Below are 21465 nucleotides of genomic sequence, written 5' to 3' on the forward strand. Positions count from 1 at the left end.
GCTAAGTAAACGCACAAATAAACAGAGGGACACATACTTACATTTAAGACAAAGAATTTTTTGTCAAACACATATTAGAAACAATTAACTTCTCTGTTATTTAACTGCACTGTCCTTCAATTGCATTTTTTATATCTGCACTGACAGAAGCCACCCACAACTGAAACATACATCTTACATTTAGGCTAGACAACAGATTATCTGTTTGATTTAATGGACTTACACCAGAAGGATGCACAAAAAAAAGTATCTAAGTGACACTGAGGCAGAGAAGCTTTACTGTTGATGTATAGATAGGTGTAGGAGCATGCTTGTTCACCTTTTCAGAGCATAATATTTACATACCTCAACTCTAGCAGCACTTTGTACACAGACCGCTCACAACCCTGGATAACAGGATAAACATATAGAGAGTGTGACTCAACCAGCAATAACCGTGTCAGGAAAAATGGGTTCCTTTCATCAATTAAGTGACCGATAAATGAACACGGCAGAGCCACAAAACTGCAAATATTTCAGTTTACCTCGCAGTGAATGCTGTTCATTAGAAAATACATCGCCAGGCTATCTTTTCATTAGCTTTTCACCGCTCGACAAAACCTAAACTGCTAGTCAGATCACAACAGTGTTTACAACTTTCTTTATTAACCAGGTCCTGTGAACACTCATAAAGGAGGACATTTGACAAGTCATTTGAGTTTTCCTCCATGCAAAAAGAAGTGCTCAAGTGTCGCCTACGTCAGTTAGAACAACAGGTTGTGGAGAGCTATGAAGGGTGAAAAAATAGCTACCGGTGTTGCAAGACGAGAGAGCAATTCTGCTGAAAAACTGTAAATTCATAAGAGAATATTTATTTTACCCCTCAGTGTGCTCTCATTGCTGCCATTTATTTTTAACATAACAGAAGCACATTGCAGGTGTTAAACTGTAACCTAGATTTATTTAGTCTTACACTCAGAAAGTGCATTTAGGGATAACACTGTCACATGATGAGGAAAACATTTTTAGGGGGTGTTGGGGGCGTATTATTCACTTTGAGCATGCCATCACACACTTAACTCCACTACTATTGTTGCGTAGTTGTACAATAGCATAAAACTGGAGTGCTGTCCCACATCAGTGTTAAAGGAAAGGTAAGCATTGGTCACAATAAATAACTTCTATGCAGAATAAAATATACAATGTGCTTAAAATATGCTATGTATTCAGGATAAAAAGGTTAAAAAGGGAACCACCTTCATAACACTGAAACTCTGACTCAATGTAATCCTTTTCGTCTCCCTTTTTATTATCCCCTCAGATCAGTGTTTGCCATCGTTTTCACCTGAGAACAGCACATAAGTCAGCTGCTGTCAATTTTTATTAGTGGAATTATGTTTCAGCGGAATTTCAACATGATCGCAGCCGATCCTACAAAAACAAAAGAAAAACAAAACAAAAGCAACGCAGGCATAAACAAGTCAGTGTCAGACTTCAAGAATGCAACCTTGCAACAATTAGTGAAGTTACAACACAGCCACCTCTGTGCTCCGGTGATCTAAAAGCACCAATGAAAGAAAACTGTTTTTAAAGTTTGAAAGTTTACAAAGAGAAAAAAAACATTTTTTCTTCCCTCATAATGCCAGTTCTTTGATTCAAAATGCACATTGACAGACAGTAGAAGGGATGACTCAGCCCTGAGAACATTACAGTTGTCGTGATTGTTCAGGACACATGTACTGAGGTATTCAAGAGCAAATATAAAAGAAAGAAAAATGAGTACACTTCGCTTGCAAGAATCTATGAAGATGAAAGCAGCAGAGCAAACATTACACCAACTCAGAGGAGAGCGAGGAGGCTCTTAAGGACTGTTTTGAGTCGACTGTGTGGGAGGTGATCTGTGACGACCATGGAGAGGACATCGACAGCCTTACTGCATTACTGACTATATTAATTTCTGTGTGGATAACACCGTACCTACCAGGACTGTACGGTGTTTCTCCAACAACAAACCTTGGATTACCCCAGAAATTAAAGCTGTCCTCAAGCAGAAGAGGAGGGCCTTCAAATCCAAAGACAAAGAGGAGTTGAAAAGGGTGCAGAGAGAGTTGAGGGGACTGATAAGGAATGGGAAGGACAGCTACAGGCAGAAGATGGAGAACCAGCTTCAGCAAAACAACGTTGGTGAAGTCTGGAGAGGCCTCAGAACCATCTCAGGCCACAAACAGCAGAACTCTCTGCCTGGGAGGGATGTGAGATGGGCAAATGAACTGAATCATTTCTTCAACAGATTTGATTCAACCATGAGACAGTCTACAACATCGGCTGCAGACTCACCCACCCCCACTGCTGCTGTTCCACCTCTGACACCTCAGACACTTCACACCACCTCTATTCACCCTGCTCACTCCTCCCCACCCCCAACAACAGCATCCAATACACACTCAACACAAGGCTCCAGCCTGTCTCTCTCAACCACCCAGGTTAGGAGGGAACTGAGGAGGATTAATGGCAAGAAGGCAGCGGGCCCAGATGGCATCAGCTCGAGGGTCGTCAGGTCCTGCGCGGACCAACTGTGTGGGGTGATGGAGCACCTCTTCAACCTGAGCCTGAGGTTGGGAAGAGTCCCACAGCTCTGGAAAACCTCCTGTGTTGTACCAGTGCCAAAGACTTCACGCCCCAAGGACCTCAACAGCTACAGGCCGGTGGCTCTGACATCCCACCTGATGAAGACCCTGGAGCGGTTGGTCCTGGCTCAGCTTCGGCGCCTAACAAGCTCATCACTGGACCCACTTCAGTTTGCCTACCAGCCTGGCATTGGAGCGGATGATGCCGTCATTCACCTCCTACATCGTTCCCTCGCTCACCTGGAGACCGCTGGAAGCACTGTGAGAATCATGTTCTTTGATTTCTCCAGTGCCTTCAACACTATTCTTCCCTCGGTTCTGAAGGACAAGCTGGAGAACTCTGGAGTGGACCATCACCTCACTACCTGGATTTTGGACTACCTCACCGACCGACCACAGTATGTGAGGACTCAGGGCTGTGTGTCGGACAGGGTCGTCTGCAGTACGGGGGCCCCACAGGGAACGGTTCTGGCTCCGTTCCTCTTCACCATCTACACTGCAGACTTCTCCCACAATTCCACCCAGTGCTTCCTGCAGAAGTTCTCTGATGACTCTGCAATAGTCGGCCTCATCACTGATGGGGACGACAAGGAGTACAGAGGACTGACTCAAGACTTTGTGGACTGGTGCCAGCTGAACTACCTCCAGATCAACGCCAGTAAAACCAAGGAGCTGGTGGTAGACTTCCGCAGGCACAAGCATTCTCCACTGCAACCACTGAACATCCAGGGTATGGACATTGAGGCTGTGGACAGCTACAGGTACCTTGGTGTTCATCTGAACAACAGACTGGACTGGACTCATAACTCAGACGCCCTCTACAGGAAAGGGCAGAGCAGGCTGTACCTGCTGCGGAGACTCAGGTCGTTTGGGGTGGAGGGCCCACTCCTGAAGACCTTCTATGACTCTGTGGTGGCTTCTGCTATCTTTTATGGTGTGGTCTGCTGGGGCGGCAGCATCTCTGCTGGGGACAGGAAGAGACTGAACAGGGTGATCCGAAGGGCCAGCTCTGTTCTAGGATGCCCTCTGGACCCAGTGGAGGTGGTGAGTGACAGGAGAACGGCGGCTAAGCTGTCATCCCTGTTGGACAACGTCTCCCACCCCATGCAGCAGACTGTGACAGCACTGAGCAGCTCCTTCAGTGGGAGACTGCGGCACCCACGGTGTGGGACGGAGAGATTTCGCAGGTCTTTCCTCCCCACTGCTGTCAGACTCCACAACAAAGACTTTAACTGAACAAACACACACATCCACACATGTGCAATAACACTAAGTGCAATAATCTTTTCTGGCATCGTTGTATTTTTACTCAGTTGTATATAGCATTCGTATTCTATTTTTATCTTATTGTATATTTTTATTCTATTTTATTCTACTGTATATAGTATATTATTTTATTCTATTCTGTACAGCTGTGTACTGTATTTATTCTTATTGTATTCTAATTTTTGCGTCATAACTTTTGCACTGTCCACTTCCTGCTGTGACAAAACAAATTTCCCACGTGTGGGACTAATAAAGGTTATCTTATCTTATCTTAACATTAAGGTCAGGTCCTCACCACGGTGAACAAGCATCCTCACTGACCTTCTAATGTCCGTCTCCAGCTTTCAGTAACGTGTAACCCTAAAAGACAATTAACCATAGTATTCTTGCATTCCTTATCTGACTTGCTACCTCTCAGGTAACAGTAATTTCATGTGCCAACTCTTCAAATGATCTAGAAACCATAATCCCTGCCATTTATCGATTGATTCACCAGATCTGCTTGAGCCAGTGATGTGTGTACACAGCAAAACTTTCTTGTGCCTGAAAATTAAATTACTAAACTGAAAAAAGGCCTAATTTTAGCAGACAATAATCAAACTATTAATTCTAAAAAAAGAAAAAAGAAAGAAATAATAGCAGTGATCCTCCTTTGTCCTAACAGTAACAGGGGACAAGTTTTCATTTGAGCTGTAGGAGAAATCAAGGTGGATGAATCATTTCATATTTCTAATTCTTCATATTTTATTTGAGTTCAAATGTTACCATCTGAATTACATTAAATTCCTATGCAGACTGCTCAATTATTGTTGCTGAAACAAACAAGTGATTAATTGCTAGCGAGGCTTAATCCGAATTGTTTTCTTTACTTAAATTCATTTTAGACTGCCAATAACACTGCCAGACAATGGTATGACTGAACTAATAATTGAGTTCCTAATGAGAACACTCCTTGCCTCTGTGAAAATAAGCTGAAGTGATTGAACACGGGAGTTTAGGGGAAGACCTTTACTGAGATTTGCACAGATAACTTCTGAGCTTTAGTAAACTGAAAGAGATTTGTGACGATGTAGGAAAACCCCTGACACCTGACACTGAGCAGATGAGGAGATTCAAAGCATGCAAGTGTGAAAATATTCTCCCTGAATAGGCTTGCATTATTGCAGAGTTGTATAGAATAATTTTGTTGCCGTGTGGAGCAGAGCTGGTGAGGCAGCATGAAGGCTGAGGCAGCTTGCGGGATAAATAAACTAGAAACAATGAGTACAGTATCATATGTCCTGGTCCTGATCCCTCAGGAGGCAGCAACAGAGAAGTTGGGTCAGGACTTCATCCTGAGCAAAACATTCCTCTGGCTCCACATGTTGTTAAAGCAGCTTGCTCACTCCTCTAATGATTAAGCCTGAGCTCTTTGGATGACTCTTTATGTCCCAATCGATTGTACAGTACTTTGTGAGCAAACTGTCCCGGTCTCAGCTGAAAGTGGCATCTATATAATCCACAGTTTTCTTTTTACCATTTTACTCAATTTATTTAAATATCAATCAACCAGACAAAGTGACATAAAAATAGAACTACTGTACCAGGTTCTGAAGGAAAAGCTGGAGCAGATATGGAAGGTAAAATTCAAAGTGGTTCCAGCAATAATAGGAGCATTTGGAGCTGTAAACCTAAAGAGTGGCTCTAGCAGATTTCAGCCACAACATTAAAGGTTTCTGTCCAGAGAATTGCCAGAGTCCAGTCCTAGCAATAGCTGAGATCCTGCATTAGACCCTTTATCTCCCAGGACTATATATGTGTATCATAATTATATCAGTGTTTGCAGAATTATATACATGCTGTGTTAACTCATGGCACGGATGATACCATTCACACAAAAGCACTTTAAAGTTTCATTTTAAGTAGTGTAATTGATTTTTTGAATCCATAATGTTTTCCTTACTTCCTCCCACTGTTACAACGGTACATATTAAAACAAAACATGGTCAAAGTTTCAAATAATGAGGCCAGCATATGTGGAATTTACCCCTGTGATCTGAAAAGTTCACGCTTTAAACATTAGGTTTCAGTCAGTTTTTTTCCCCACTCTTGGCTCTGTATGATAGCGGGAGAAGGTATATCCCTAATATAGTCATCTTGTGAGCGCCAGCAGATCAGAAAAAAAATCTAACTTAAATGGAGGGTGACCTAAAAGGTAGAGGAGCTAAAAAGGCTTGTTTCAGTCGAGCAGGGATCTGCACCATGGCCCAGAAGTTTAAGACAAATAAGTTTAGTTTTTTTTTTGAAAGGTGACTCATTTCGAGCTACTCTAGTAGAGTCTAAGAATAAAAATATGTAGCTGGAAATGAGCAACAATAGGTCCAGTTAAAATGACTAAGTTCACTAAGTTCATGTCCTATTTAATCTACTTTATATAGCAGAAGAATAATGTTTTTCCGGGCAGTAAAGAGTGAATGCACTCCATGCAGCAGGTATAAACCTATCATTATCATTAGGGACTCACAGCCAGATCTATAAACACATGCAGCAAAATAAATATCAACAGTATCAAAATATCACGCAGATGCATCCATCAAAATATTGCACAGATGCCTTAAACAGATACTGCACATATGTCATGCATGAAAATATTGCACAGATGCCATATCTGCTATCATTTCACAATTATTGAACAAGCGTGCAAAGACATGAATATGCCAAAAAATGACACACATAAAGACACCTGAACAAGTTTCCTCTGACCTAGAATCCTAAACTCTGCATTTTTCTAATAAATGTCAGCAGCTTAAATTATGCTCATGTAAGTCTGATAAGGATATGGTTACCATGGTAACAACATAGTTCTTCAGATTGGGAAAGAAGAGGCACGTTCTAGTGAATGATAGTACCCTCCTATGGTGAAAGTAATTCAGCTAATAAAGACTCTTTAAAAATGGCGTGATTATTATCGTGCATGCATAATGTGAGAAACAAAAAGCTGAAAGCGTTATTTAAATTTTCATTGTAGAAATGTTATTAGGCTCACCTTGGTTGGTTCCATGCATCAAATCTAAAATATGGGCATCTTAATTTTGCCTCAGTATATGTACAACTTACATCTATTTGACACATAAGACTGTACCACACTGTTCAGTCTCATCAGTGCCTTATTCAAAGGTGGGGGTTTTTTGCCACTGAAAACCCAGTGAAATCTGTCGCAATAAAGTCCTTGAGTACTATAAGTACTGAAGGCTTGTAAAAACATTGCTGGCATTATAGTGTATCCTCTCTAATAGGCTGAGTGGTCTCTATATGCAGTCTTACACTCTGCTCCATTTGGCGAATACTGCTGCAAAATATTTAGCTTCTCCTTTTCCTTTTATTGTTGTATCCATCTATGGCTATTAATTCACATCTTTTCCTAGAATGGAGTCAATAAATAACAATAAATAAATAACTTTCTGGTTTGGAGATATATACTGACAGAACAGACTGAATTCTTCTGACAATAAAAAAAATGCATTAGCTGGAGTGGAACTCCAACAACCTCATTGTTGTCTTAATTTTACAGCTGCATTTATTTTTACTGAAGTTATCAATGTGTTATGACACCATGATTTTGGAAGGACTAAGGGATAAATGAGCAGACAGACCCAGATAGTCAAAGGGGCAATGGTAGTGCAGAAGAACCTGACTGCAAAACTGTTGTTTGCAATGAAATTAGGATGCTAGCACTCTGACAGCCACTCTAGTTAAAAAGAAAAAAAAACTGCAGGAAATCCAGATTGTAATCTGATGCTTGTTGCCATCTCATCTGAGCCGAAATAGATCAGACCTGTCCATCTTTCCTGTCAGGCGACTGGATGTCTAATGAGGCAGATAAGTCGCCAGCAGAGTCCATACTATAAATTAAGTCAAAAATCTGGAGCTCTTCAGTGACTGAGCAACATAAGCCATTAACAACTCCTCCTATAAGAGCTTGATTAATTAAAAACAAGATGAAAAGGAAAACTGGATTCATGCCTAATTGTGCAGGTAGGTGAGGACAGACATTAAATGCCCACGTATGATGGGCTGGAGGTGAAGATTTCCTGTGTGGTGTCGGCAGGCTTCCCATCAAGGCTGATTAGATTGAAAGCCAAAGGCTGCACACTCTGGAAAGTGCTGTTGACAAGTACCTTAATAGCATCAACCGAGTACTTAGTCAGACCTGCTGGCTGAGAGAATGATTAGTGATGATGATGGTCTCCTTTCCCTGACATAGCAATAACTGGGTGTAAGACCAGAAGATGCAAGAGGCTTTATTAGAAAAACGAATGGGAGATCACGCTGGCTCTCTGAGTGATTGGTAGTGACAAGACTTGAGGCTGAAAATTGAAGAGTATGCTCTTTACAAAGCAGATTTGTTAATAATTGTTTATAGGGGTAGAAACAATTGTGAACATTTAACATTTTAGAGGAAATAAAGTACTTCAAAAAAACTGTGCCTAAATAAACCCTGTATTTTCTAGTAAACAACTGCCTAGATTTAGATGTGTCAGAGTGGCCTTTCCTCTGTCAGGTCTAAATGGTAGAAGGTATTTGCCACTCAAAGCTATTTCTCTTTTACCTCCTGCACTTAGATATATGCACGTACAAAGAGTAAAGCCATACATGACATCATAGGATCCATCCCTCTATAATTTGGAAAGACATAATGCATGTCCACAGTGATTTTACCATGAATGAAAAATGAAATGCAGTCAACTTTTGTTGCTAAGGTTTTTCTTTGATATTCATCTGAAAAAACTCTTTGGCTAAATTTAAGTTGCCGAAGAAAACAGAAAGTCATTCTTAAATTATAATAAAATGCTTAAGCATAAATCTTGCCAAGTAAATGGCCCTTTTAGTGAGCTGTTTCAAGGACAATTATGGTAAGAAGAATTTTGGCTAAGCTGTGAGCCTAACCTTTGAACAGCCTCTGCACAAATAACCTCTCAGACACATGCATTTCTCAGTGTTCTGGCACCTGTAGTGTTACCAAGATTAAGTGCTTACACACTTGCAAGAAAAACCTTCAAGAAAACAGAATTTCTGCAAAATAAAGACAAGCAAGATCTGAGTAAACTAGTAACACAGATACAGCTGCACTCTTAACAAAGTTATTGAACACAATGAGGTATCACTAACAATGCAAACCTTGTTTGTTTTTTAAACGGAACATGTCTTTTTTTGCTACGCCGCTTCACGTTAACCTGGATTACTGTCAGAGTGGGCTATTCCAAACTTGAATTATGTTTTTACCATCCTGTTTTTACATCACTTATCTGATTATAGTCTTTGTCCTTTTGCATTACTAACCTCACCCAGAGTGAGTTTGTGTTCTGATATTCCCCTGTAAAATGTCTTTGCTGAAGACAAAGCAACCCCATATGCAACCACAAAACACGATGCTCCTTCCAGATAACTAGTAAAACTTTATTTATTCATTTGCTCATTTTCAGTGGATTGTGGAGTCCATCATTTAATATTAGCACCATTCTTATCAATATTGTCCTTGTAATGGACACATGAACCAGGATTTTAGCCATTTGTTGAGATTTCTTCACATGTTTTACACTTACACTTGGCTTTTCTTGGTATGCTAGTGCTTAATTTCCCCTATTTACTGAGACTTTATCTTATTTTGGATTAGAGTGTAATTAGACTGCTGTTAATGCTTTTGCAAACCTCATTTTATGAGTAGTCAGTGCTGTAATCCTGCTTATTACAAAGGATTTGCAAAGGTTTTCTTGCAACTACTGGAGATGGCAAAACTTATCACTGTGGAAACAACCCTAGACTGCACCTGTGTCATTCACTTGGAGTCTCAGAAATAGTAACAAGGTCCATTTTGGGTTCTTACATTCACATCAGTGCAAACATGCACATGCACACATACACAAAGAGCTGTCAAGCTGGCAATTCCTGGCTGACATGGTTTTCATATGTCCAGCAGTCTCCATAGGAGTATTTTTTGCTTCTGGCCAGTTCAGTATGGGCGAGGGAACTGCCTTTTTCTCCCCACACAGCCCCGCGGCTGCTGCTTGCCTAATGAGATTATGTTCAGCTCCTGGAACATCTACTCAAGAGTAGATGGAACCAATTAGTCTGCTGTTTTCCCCAAAGAGAGACATTCACCATACCTCTCATGGTATTACTTGTGTGTGTCAGCTGCCAAAGTAATAACAAGCATGGCTAAAAAAAAAAAAAGAGAAGAGACTTGTTTGTGATTGGTCAGAGCGGCCAAGGTTACAGGAGAGAAAGGAAGAGAGCTCAGTCCTATTTCTGCTGATGTAATGAAAGGGTGGAGAAAGAGACTCCACTCTTGAGCAGAGTCAAGACGAATAAACAGTGACAGACTCCATTTGGTCTGCAGGTGGGGAGGGGTGGGCATTCAACCTGCCCTGACAAATGAACCAAATACAGAAAAATAGCTCCTTTCTCAGTCCTGTAGCGTGTTCACAATTTAAGGCATGAAGTCGGCTGGTATAGTCGTGATGTATTCTTTATTGACAAGCCAGAAACATGGGCTCTTTTTCATAACAGGCATCTCTTGGATAACCTGAGCACTGACCAAGGAGGCAGGATTTCAGGCAAATTTTCAGAAACATGTAAGTTAATGTTCTCCGGACTGTTTTGATCACAGGTGAGTGACAGGCTAATGTTGAGTGATATGAAAATAACAGTTTTACCTGAAGACTAGTCTGTTCTAGGCACTGCTGACTCAAGAGGCATGCATGAAATGTCATTAAAATCAAGGTATAATCTTGTAAGAAGTTTGTGAGACTATATTGCAATGTTCTGCCCCTTGAAAGGCAAAAATAAAAGAAATTGAAAATGTTTTTTTCTTTCTTTCTGGGAGTTCTGTGAGAAATTTGTGAGTTAAGCATAAAGTCAGAACAAATCTATTGACTTTTGTCTTTTAATCTGTGCACACAGAGTAAACAGAGTCGTTTTTAGTATTTGCCTTCTTATTGTATTATGAGGATAAATGAATTATTCTAAAAAGAGCGGGTGCTGGCCTTCATTCTGTTTTTGAATTAAAACAAACAAACAAACAAACAAAAACAAAACAGTATCAGAGACATGGTATGTTTAAACACTCTGGAACGTCCTTGGAGTAGTATTGGAAAAAGAATAGTGAATGTACCTTCAAAAACATCTCTGATCACATAACCTTTCCTGTCAGTAATTTTGTGTTTAATGTATGCACAAGCACTTAACTACTCATCTACAAGCACTGAACGAATGCTGAGCAAAACAGGTGCTTTCATCTGTTTGAAGCAGCTTTTTAAAAATGTACTTCACCTCCAAACCTATAGCTATCCTTGATATCTGTATCCTTGATGTCTTGACTTTTGGCCCATCAGTAGCTCATACATAAAGAGTTACCAAAGAGTGTCACATTCGTTCTGCAAGAATTAGCGGATAAGTGAACATTATGATTCAAATGTTAGAGCACTTATCAGATCCATGCAACTGAAAAAGCTTTAAGCAAGTAACTATTTTCACACATTTGGCGATTCAAGTCTAGACATTGTCCAAAGTTTTACTTCCTGACACGTAGCATGCAAGTACTAGCTATGCTGGGTACCTGTAAGGAAACACTGATCAGTATAAACAAAAATAGATGTGACAAAATAAGAAGTTAAAGGAAGGAGCACAAGTCATCAGGATGCATATGGCACAGAGATGATGAAGACACTAAAACTGCTTGAGGGCTTAAGCAGTCTATTGGTTACCAACTCCTCCACTCACGGGCAGCTCCTCAACTCCACTTTCACAACTCAGAGAAGTCAGACTGAATCGCACCCCAGTGATCAATATCCTCCGTTTGTATACATGTTATTTCAGATAAAGAGCTGGTTTTTAAAAGATTTGTGCAACTGAAGGTTGTGACTCTTGAAATAATGAGCCAATGATCCGTTGTAACCATTGGTAGCATGCAGAGAATCAATCATAGACAGAACAAGCTGGGACAGAGTCTGTTGAGGATTATTTATGTTCCTAATTGATTGGTCTGCCTTTGTTGTTTTCAGAACACCTGTGGCCCTGCACTCTGGTGCTGCAAGCACTCCAGCAGAGCTCCAAACTCATACCTGTGCCTCTAGAACAATACTCTACATGGCTGCTTAATCTAAAAGGTGTGGAATGAGCGCCTGTGTCTTTGAGGACATGCATTTTTGGAAAATTTTGTGTGCTTTTGTTAGGCTGGTTCTATAAAGTTTTGGTTAGCTAGTCATACGACTGACTACGAGGATATACAGAGTACTACAGAGTGTTCAGTCATGTTCTTCCAGTTTGTTGGCGATCTGTTTCTTATTCTACTACTGCCTTTCCACTTCTTACAGCTCTAGCTTTGCTGAATAGTTGATACAGGCTCTCAGCAGGGCCATGTGTGGCTTCAGCTTAACAGGGCATATCTCTGCCTGCTCTTCTTTGACCACATACAGCACTCAGTGCCCCAGTCTAAGAGCCAACCCAGCTGCTCTATTCTGAGCCACATGCATGACTAGTCTGTCTGGAAGAGACAGATAGCCTGACACAACACAGCCACTGCAACTGCTTCCTCAGTGATGAACGTGAGGAGAGAGCTACTGGAATTATGAATAAAGCCAGGGTCTACTGAAGTCATTCCAAATTCTGTAAGAAAGTGAGCCAGACAGCAGTAGTGGCAAATAAAAATTCTGTCTACAGCATTTGTTAATTGCATTTTTTTTCTTTATTTGAATACACAGCAACGGCTGTTGGTTTTAAATGTAAGTGTTCGAACACATCAAAATATCAAGAAATATAATTAGTTCAGTCAGCATCATTATTTTTAACCGTATTTGCACAATCCTCCCTGCCATGTTATAGTCCAGAGGACAGACGGCAAGGCACATTGTCTCCATAGGTTCCCTCCTTTTCTGTCTTGTAAGTGTATGCTTATGAAGAAGAGTCACAAACCCCCAGGAGCAAAAAATTTTTTTGCTCATGTCACATTTGTGCAGACACAATTTGCTCTGCTCTAAACACCTGTGCGCCTTTCCATTTTGCACTGGATTGATGTGCCCACTAAAGTTACATGACATCTGCACTTTTTCCCCTAGTGATATCAGTATAAACATTCAAATCAAAATCATTTAGGTATTGACTCAACCATAGCTGCCCTGGGATTTTAAGCTACCATGAAAAAGATAAGCAAACCATGATAATCTATAAATGGATACCAAAGCAAACACCCACTGGAAATGAAAAAAATATATATACAACAATATACAAATATACAACTGAGGGTTGAAACCTTAAGAAAAGAAATAACTGTTAAAATGGCTTAAAATGTTAAATTTCACTATGACCAAAAATAAATTTTAATCCCAAGTCTATAGAGTTGTTATTAAGCTCAGGATTGATGTTGATTATCAAGCTACTTTGGTTATCTAAGGCACTTGCAAACATAACATTATTTGCAGCAATGCATTATAATAGAAGTTCCACACTGCACAGTTGCCACACTGTAGGCACTCCCAGTGCACCCTTCCTTCTTCTTCTGCTGATGCCTCACTTTATATTGCTGCTATTGATATTTTCCTGTGAAAGTTCATAAAAAAGTTTGTCCTTGGCTACTTTGTCTATTTTTAGTGTGTCCCACCACACAGAGGAATTTTTCTGTTTTGCTATTACACAGAATTGACGAAGTAGCACTTTCACATGAATTCAGCAGAGAACCATGAATTGTTCTACCCTCCGTTCTTGGTGAGATCTGCTATATATTTGTTGTCTCTACGGTGCCACTATGGACTTCGGTCTTTTCAATTTAAAAAAAATAAATATATATTAACATTACACACGAAAATCAACTGTTGTAGTAGAAAAGGAAGTGTTTTTAGCAGTTACAAACTGCAAAATGCATTGTATATGTAAAGTGGAATATAGCAGGGATTTGTTCCACTTGTTACCTACACTGAAGCCTAATGCTTCACACGGTTTGCGTATAACAAAAGTGTTTCAGGCTTTGTGAGATGTCAACACTTTCAGCTGCTCTAGATGACAAAATATGATGTAATAAATGTTTGAGAGGCTCTCAGTTTAGGTGGATTGCTCTCTCTGTACTTCACTGCCCCTTTGGTGTTTTCAGCCGGGTGCTGTTTGTTTGATAGAGCTGTTATTCTGCTTTTATGGAACAAGCCTGGTGTCTAAAAATTTCTGTCAGTGAAGTCTCTGTCCTGTAGAGCACACTGGGTATCTATGGTAACCACAGCAAAATCACAATTTTGTTTATTGTTTGTTAGTTTGTTTTATATATGTCTTCAACATATATGGAGATATAGCTCTGAAATTACAGTTACAATTTTCTGCACCCTATATGCTCTGTGTGAGGACATGCATTATGGATATCATGACATTTTCAATACTAGAGTATATTATAATGTTTGTTCCTGCGGTCTTTATTTAATGTAGACAAGCTCTTGTTCTTTTATATCAACATTTTGGTCTCACATGATTTAAAATTCCCAGTCTCTTTTAAAATTTACTTAAAGTACAGTACGCTGGCTTCAAGCTCTAGGTTTTCTAAATTCTAGAGCCGCACGGAGTAGTACTTATTACAAGCAAAAATGTTTCCCTTCTCACTCCTAAGATATGGCAGTCACAGTAAAGAGATTTTCAAACTAAAAGCTGGTCACTGTAACCAAGCCGAGTAAATCTCCTCTTATGGTATTAAGACGTTAACTTAGTAGCCAGCTTCTCTAGGATGTTATCATGGGATAAGCAGATTATAGAGCTAAATATCTTTATGAGCACTAACGCGGGCACCCTACAAAGTGGTTATTTTAATGATGCAATTTCTTACAACTGTCACCACAGCAATCAGGGCAGCAAAACGGCACAGCTGCGTAGCTCTCAGCACTCTGATGATCAGAATTTGTTTATGCTGTTTAATTTCTTTAAGATTATTAGTATAAAGTCATCTTGATTATGCCACTAAATAAAGCATAAAAATTAAAAAAAATTAAAAAAAATCTTTAGATCAGTCAGTGCACCAACACAAATAACAGATCTTAAGCTGAACTTGAGAGAACTCATTAAGGCACACATACACACACAAAAACACAAACTCTTAGATTATCTGCTTCACTGTGTGTGTAAAAGGAAACGGACGGGGAAAGTCCTCTGAGTTTCATATGCCTTGACACTGAAAGGCCGGGACAAGGCCCATCAAACCCCCAGTGCTGCTGGTGACAAGGGGACGGAAGCAGAGCTGTGAAGTGACAGGTGTTTAGCTTTGACTAGTGGGACACTAAAGCTGGACAGAGCCCTCAGGACACATACAGCCTTCCTTAGCTACATCGAGTGAAGTGCTGACATGGAGATAATAAGGACAAAGGCTTCAGGGATATGGGTTTGAAAAACAAAGATCAAAGAAGTAAAATTGGTAAATGTGAAACAAAAGAAGAGCAGCTGCTGCTTCTCTTTGCAGTAGCAGAGAAATGATGACAGCTGCTGCACATCTGTTTATATGCATCTTTTAAAAAAGAAAAGAAAGAAAGAGCATTAGTGGCTGCCATTGATTAATCTTATTTGCCAATTGACTGATGGCATTCAGTGAGGTGAATATCATTCTCTAGCAGTCTTTGGTTTATTATTTTTATCAGTGCATCACTAATACATACAAACCAATCTTTAAATCTTTAATAGTAATAGTTACTGTCAATAATTGCCATAATTATTCAATTAAGGAATGCTGAAGTGTCCTTAGTCAATACTGGACCCCAAATTATGAGTCTGTGATACATAAAGAACAACATTATTGTGCATGTGGGTGTACTTGGCTTATAGTGTACAAATTCTTTGGCTAATTAATAAAACTAGAAAAGCATTATATAAAATGCCGCACTAATTATCATTCCATTTAATTATTTGTCTAATCCAATTAACTTGTTGTTTCAGCCCCAAATCTTCTTTTGTAATGCGCTCTAAAGAAAACCAACACAGTGAACAAGTCTTTTTATCTGAAAAATGATAGTTTCACCATTACTATACTGCAGGTAGAGAATGATGATGTGGAACTGCTCAACCTGCCTGACTAACCTCAGCTGGTCAGCTGGCACTGTGGCAACACTGAGAAATCAATCACAGTACAATGGTGGTACTTCCAGAAAGAAATACAGATAAAATCCTTGTGGCTGACAGTTGAGCAGCTCACACACACACAGTTCCTATAAAATGAACACTGAACACAAGCATTACTTTTCCAGTTACAACTTCAAATATACAGATAGATATATGGAAATGTATAACATAAACAATATTAAAAAAGAAAGTAAATCCTCTTTAAATGTCAATGTTTTATGTGTCAGGACATAGTAAAGAAAATATTGTTCTTAGGAGGTCTTAAAATCCAAATTAAACTCCAAAATAAGATATATTACACAGTATCATTATTTATTTTTACATTCAATGCTCAGAGAAACTGAAAAATAAATTCATGAACTACATCTTAGACTCTACAAGCCTCAGTTAGCATGTTAAATGTTAAAGTTCAGCACAATTAAAAAAGACTAAGCAATCATGGCTTGTTTGGAAAGGCTGCTAGCAGAAAAAAGCCTTTTCTTTCTAAAAAGAACGCGGCAGCACAGCTTAGGTTTGAAAAATTGCATCTGAACACAACAACACAATGCAAGACTTTGAAAGAAAAGAATCAAACTGTTGCAGTGATGAAAAGTCCTGACCTCTGTCCAAGTGAAATGCTATGGTGGGACCACAAGACAGCTGTGCATAAATGGAATTTCAATGAACTGAAGCAACGTTGTAAAGAAAAGTGACCTATAATTCCTTCATAATGATTTAAAAAATTAATTAAGTCACGCAGACGATATTACTTCAAGCTGTTACTGTGAACGGTGGTTCTACAAGCTACTGAATCACGGGGGTGTACTTCTTCATTCTGGTTTAATTTCTGTTAAATAAATAATGATATGTAATGGTGCGTAATTTCATGTGTTTTTGTTCATCTAATGTTGTCTTTAATACCTGTTAGGGGCTAGATACATTTTTATTCGTGCCCTGAAATATAAAACCTTAGAACTGACAGTGGGTGTGCTTTTTTTTGACCAATGAGAGTAAACTTATCCTAAAGTAAAACAAGGTCTTCTCCCAAAACGTCAGTTTTTCACATTACAGGGACTTGTTTTTGTGCCCGAAAGAGAGTCCCCACAATGTGGCTGTGTAAACACATTTATGTCCCCACAAAATGACAAACTCAAGCACACACTCATACACACCTCCGGGGCTCCTACAGAGTCAGCACAACTATCTCTCAGCTTTTTTTCTCCAGCATCGACTAATGAGCTCATGATGAGAGATTTACTAAATCCCAGCTTGTATTTTCCAGCAGAGATATCAAGGAGCAAACCCCCAGTGAGGGATTTTTAAAAAATTCTCAGGAATACATAGAATATGTGTTTTTCACATCGATGTAAAGAACTAAGACGTGAAAAACACAGGGTAATATTAAGATAAGATATTTCAACATTGCCTATATTTAAGCAAAAAACTGGTGATGATATAGCAGTGGGAATATAAATGATGACACTGCCATTGTTATCTGTGGTATATTTTAATGAGTGCCCCACTGCCTGTGTAATCATCCCTTTAATCGGCCCCACAGCATTTATGGAGTGGAATTTAAGACATTTAGTTTGTGAAGAAGCTCAGCCAGGGTTCCTCCTCTAAGGGCCCTATTTGACATGTCTTGCCATCTGAAAATCTCACACACATACTGTACACAACACACACACTGCACTGTTTCTACCACTCTTCTTTTTATTATTTTTTTAATCATCTCTCTTCATGGAGATGCCTCAGTAATACCCAGAGGTCCATGGCATCTTGGCATTAATCTGATACTTCATCACTTCTGTTGGTCTGTGCACAAGCAGTGGTTCAGCTTGACTGGTTGGAATTATTTCAAAATGTTATATTCAAAAAACATCATCAAGACATACTTCCATTCTTCCCAGTGTTGTTTAAATGAGAAGTCGGAAGAGTGGAAACAACACTGCAATTTCAAATGCAGTTAACAGCATGTTTTTATAAAATTAGATCTGCAGCTAATTATTTTCAGTATGGACTGGCTTGTAAATGACTAATTAATTGGTTATTCATTGTCTAGTATCAGAAATGATCAACAATCGCAGTAGTACAGCGGTACATCTGTGTAACGTGAATGGTGAAAGCCCCAAAGAAAATCATTAGTTTCTTATTTTTTAGACTAAACATTAAAATTAATATGTACATCTTAAAATGGTGTTTCCTATTCTTGTTGTGTCTTTCACAAAGCCTTTAAAAAACAAACAAAAAAAGATGTTGTGTATAATACCAGCAATCTAACATCAACTGGAGATTTTATTTTTTTATGAAACATATCAAACATAACCAGATGAGAAATAAGAGAGGTTCAAGCTACATTAAAGCAGGTGACATGAAGTAATCTCACACAGTTGTCATACATTCCCCCGGCTTTAATGGCAGTAAAAGTCTGAGTGAATTCAGATGAGACATTTAAGTGATCTTTTGCCATTCCCAGTGACAGCTGCTGACAAAAGCAGGAGGCTGCTTTGGTGAAGGTGAAGACGCCCTCTTTCTTACCCTCCGTCTCAAGACATGTACGAGAAGAACGCAGGTGAGCATAGAGAAAAGGGGAAGGTTTGGCAGCTGAGGTCCTAGCAGTCTTTTCAGGCATTCATTATTTAGCCTGTCTAAAAATACATCAGAGGCTGCCTCCCTTCCAGCACACGGTGCATCTGAATTTCACAGCATCCTGCTTTCAGCCATTCAGACTGAGCTGAGGAGCTGCTTGATCTACTGTACATCAAGGTAAACGCATGTGCACACATAAAATGTCACAGATGGGGGGGAAAAAGGGCACGGATACATTTAATTACAACACAGAAGGAAATAAAACAGGAAAAATAGTGACAATGAGCTTTTTAGCAGTATATTACAGATATGAAGCAAAAGGCTGTCAATGCTTAACTCTGTAACTTCTGTCGGTGCTGTGCTTTTTTGGAAATCGAATTTCCCAGAGGAACCCACCCGAGGGATTAATAAAGTTCTATCTAATCTAATCTAATCTAATCTAATGTTCAAATCTTAGTCCTTTAAAAAAGCATTTAAAAACACAATCAATTGTGCAAGATGGGTAATTTACAGCATTATGACAGCAATTTGTACACAAGCAAGCAGAGCCCACAACACCTCAAGAAAATTAGCTAAGTGAACCAGATATGCCTCACAGGCACCGTCCTCTTAGCACCATGTACCCCTGATGAGTTTCTCATACTGCCTCCTGCGTCTTAGGCTTGTAATGTTAGATGCAGTCCATGAAATCAAACATCTAACAGGTCACAGATTGGACAGCACTCACTGTTAATTGCATTGGGAAGAGAATGTCAACTTAATTATTTCAGCAGGAGCTGGAAATGATGCCTTGCAAATCTATTAGACAGGTATGCGATGCGAGTCATGTTCTGAGTCTCACAAGTCAATAAGCAGAGAGTCCACCAGGACAGATGAGAAGTCCCATTAGGCCAGCTATAGTTTAGAAGTGCACGATACAATGATCAACATTATCTGTGATCTGATTACGGCAAGGCTTTTGTTTGTTGAATGGAGTCAATTTTAGAGGAATCTGTTCTATACTTTACCGAACAATGAGTTTTTAAGCTGCCCTCACATAAGTTGCAAACAAAGATTATCGTCATGTTATGGAGGCAGAAAAAACAAGTTATTTTGAAAGGAAATTAGAGCTCAACTTGAACACTTAAGTATTTGGACCGCAGCACCTATCATCCAGTTTCGGCTCACTTCATTGTTGCTTAGTTACTTAGCAACTTTATCACTGGATTTAGTATTTTCTCATGTTCTTTTAGCAACTTTCTTTTAACAGGTTGTTGGTGACAAATTAAGCAAATTTGTCCTGCTATGCCAGCATGAGGGCTTGTGCTCTCAACATAACGTGTGTGTGTGTTTAGTTTGTTAATTAGTGCTGTGGTTATAAAATCAGAATCTTTAAAAATTAATGCCTTTAATTAAACTGTAGGACAACTTTTGAATCAGTGCTGTGGATCGCTACTGAAGCTCCAAAGCCCCCTGATAATGGGACACTACTAACAAATAGAGGTCTTCAACTTACATCTTTAAATTCCTCCAAAAATCAATCGTCTTGTTCACAGTGATATAAATAAGTCATCATAAAACAGCTAACACTAATTAACTAAAAGGCTTGTAGCTTTTAGTTTGATTGATTAGCTTAAAATTAACATAAGACAGATATTTTCTTTTTTTTAGAAACTGGAAAAACGATATCCAGTATTCTGCATTTTTATTCTTGCCAAATGCAGATGTACTGGCATTCCATCTTTGTAAAAAGATGCAATACAATTATCTACATGGGAAATTAGTTTACATACAGGCTCAATGACTCAAGTGATGCCATTATTTACTGAAAAACAGGGGTAACTGCTTAGTGATTTTTATTTTGCTTCTATTGCTCCAGCGCTGCGTTTGAGGGTGAAGTAAACATATCAATTCTGCATTTAAGCATTACATGGGAGAAAAGCCAAACACAAATCATACAAGGCACCTCACGTACGCACGACCAATATCAAATGTCTATCAGTCATAGCCAAATACTATTCAAATTAAGATCTAACATCTGTGAAAGCGCATGAATGAACGCATTTCATTTGCAGCTTTGGCTTGCATTTACAGACAGAAACCACTCTGAGGTTCAAAATTGCATGCTTACGAGAAAATCTCAGTGTATGCGTTTATCACAAACCTCAGCACTATCCCGTATTAAATGCTGCACAACAGTTGAAGCAATGGCCCACTTATGAGCAGGGACTGATGGGAACACAGCTTTGAGGGAAGTATTGGCATGGGAGAAAGGACCAAGGAAGGGAAAAGCAGACTACTTCAAAGACTGAATGTGAGCCGGTGGCTCAAAGCATGCTGATTGTACGTGACGTGAAATCTACAGCAGGATCTTGGCAGCCTGACAGAGCAGATGGAGATGAGATTTTTTCATCACTGAAGGATATATCTGATAACTAGCGAACTTTGTGAATAATATCTTCAGTGTAAAAAAAAAAAAAAGTCTGCTTAGACTGTCATTTAAGATTAAGGTAATAATTTACCGATACATGCAAATAGCTCATATTTGCATCTTCTTAAATCTTGTGTGGAAAACAGTTTTCAGCCACAGGCCTCAGATTGTATCGCAATTTTAGCTGAAAATATGAAGCTTAAAAACAGGCTCCCTAATCTAAGCAAAGCCACTGGTTCAAATAGTCAGCTTGAGTTTAAGATAAGAGAAGATATCCCATATTTGAGATATTCTTTAATATTGATGTAGCATGTTGCCAAAATCCTGATTCATTACACATGAAACAAATGACGTTTTGTCCACTTGGGGGCAGTAGAAAATTGTGAGCACAACATTAGCACATAAGCTTCCATTAGAAGTCATCCTTCATTGCACTAATCTGCCCTAAAGTACCACAAGGCTCTAGACTAGGCTCTCTTTTATTTTTCCTTTTTGTACATC

The 21465-nt window shown here is 39.2% G+C and overlaps 1 protein-coding gene across 2 annotated transcripts in view; it reads right to left on the reverse strand.

Annotated features, from left to right (window-relative positions):
• magi3b (membrane associated guanylate kinase, WW and PDZ domain containing 3b) overlaps nucleotides 1–21465 on the reverse strand; it is a 122998-nt gene that overhangs the window by 75379 nt on the left and 26154 nt on the right. The window lies entirely within an intron of this gene.

This window comes from Copadichromis virginalis, linkage group LG5 (assembly GCF_057382275.1).
Source record: "Copadichromis virginalis isolate Kocher_CV1m ecotype Utaka linkage group LG5, C_Virginalis_male_GT1.1, whole genome shotgun sequence".
Lineage (NCBI taxonomy): Eukaryota > Metazoa > Chordata > Actinopteri > Cichliformes > Cichlidae > Copadichromis > Copadichromis virginalis.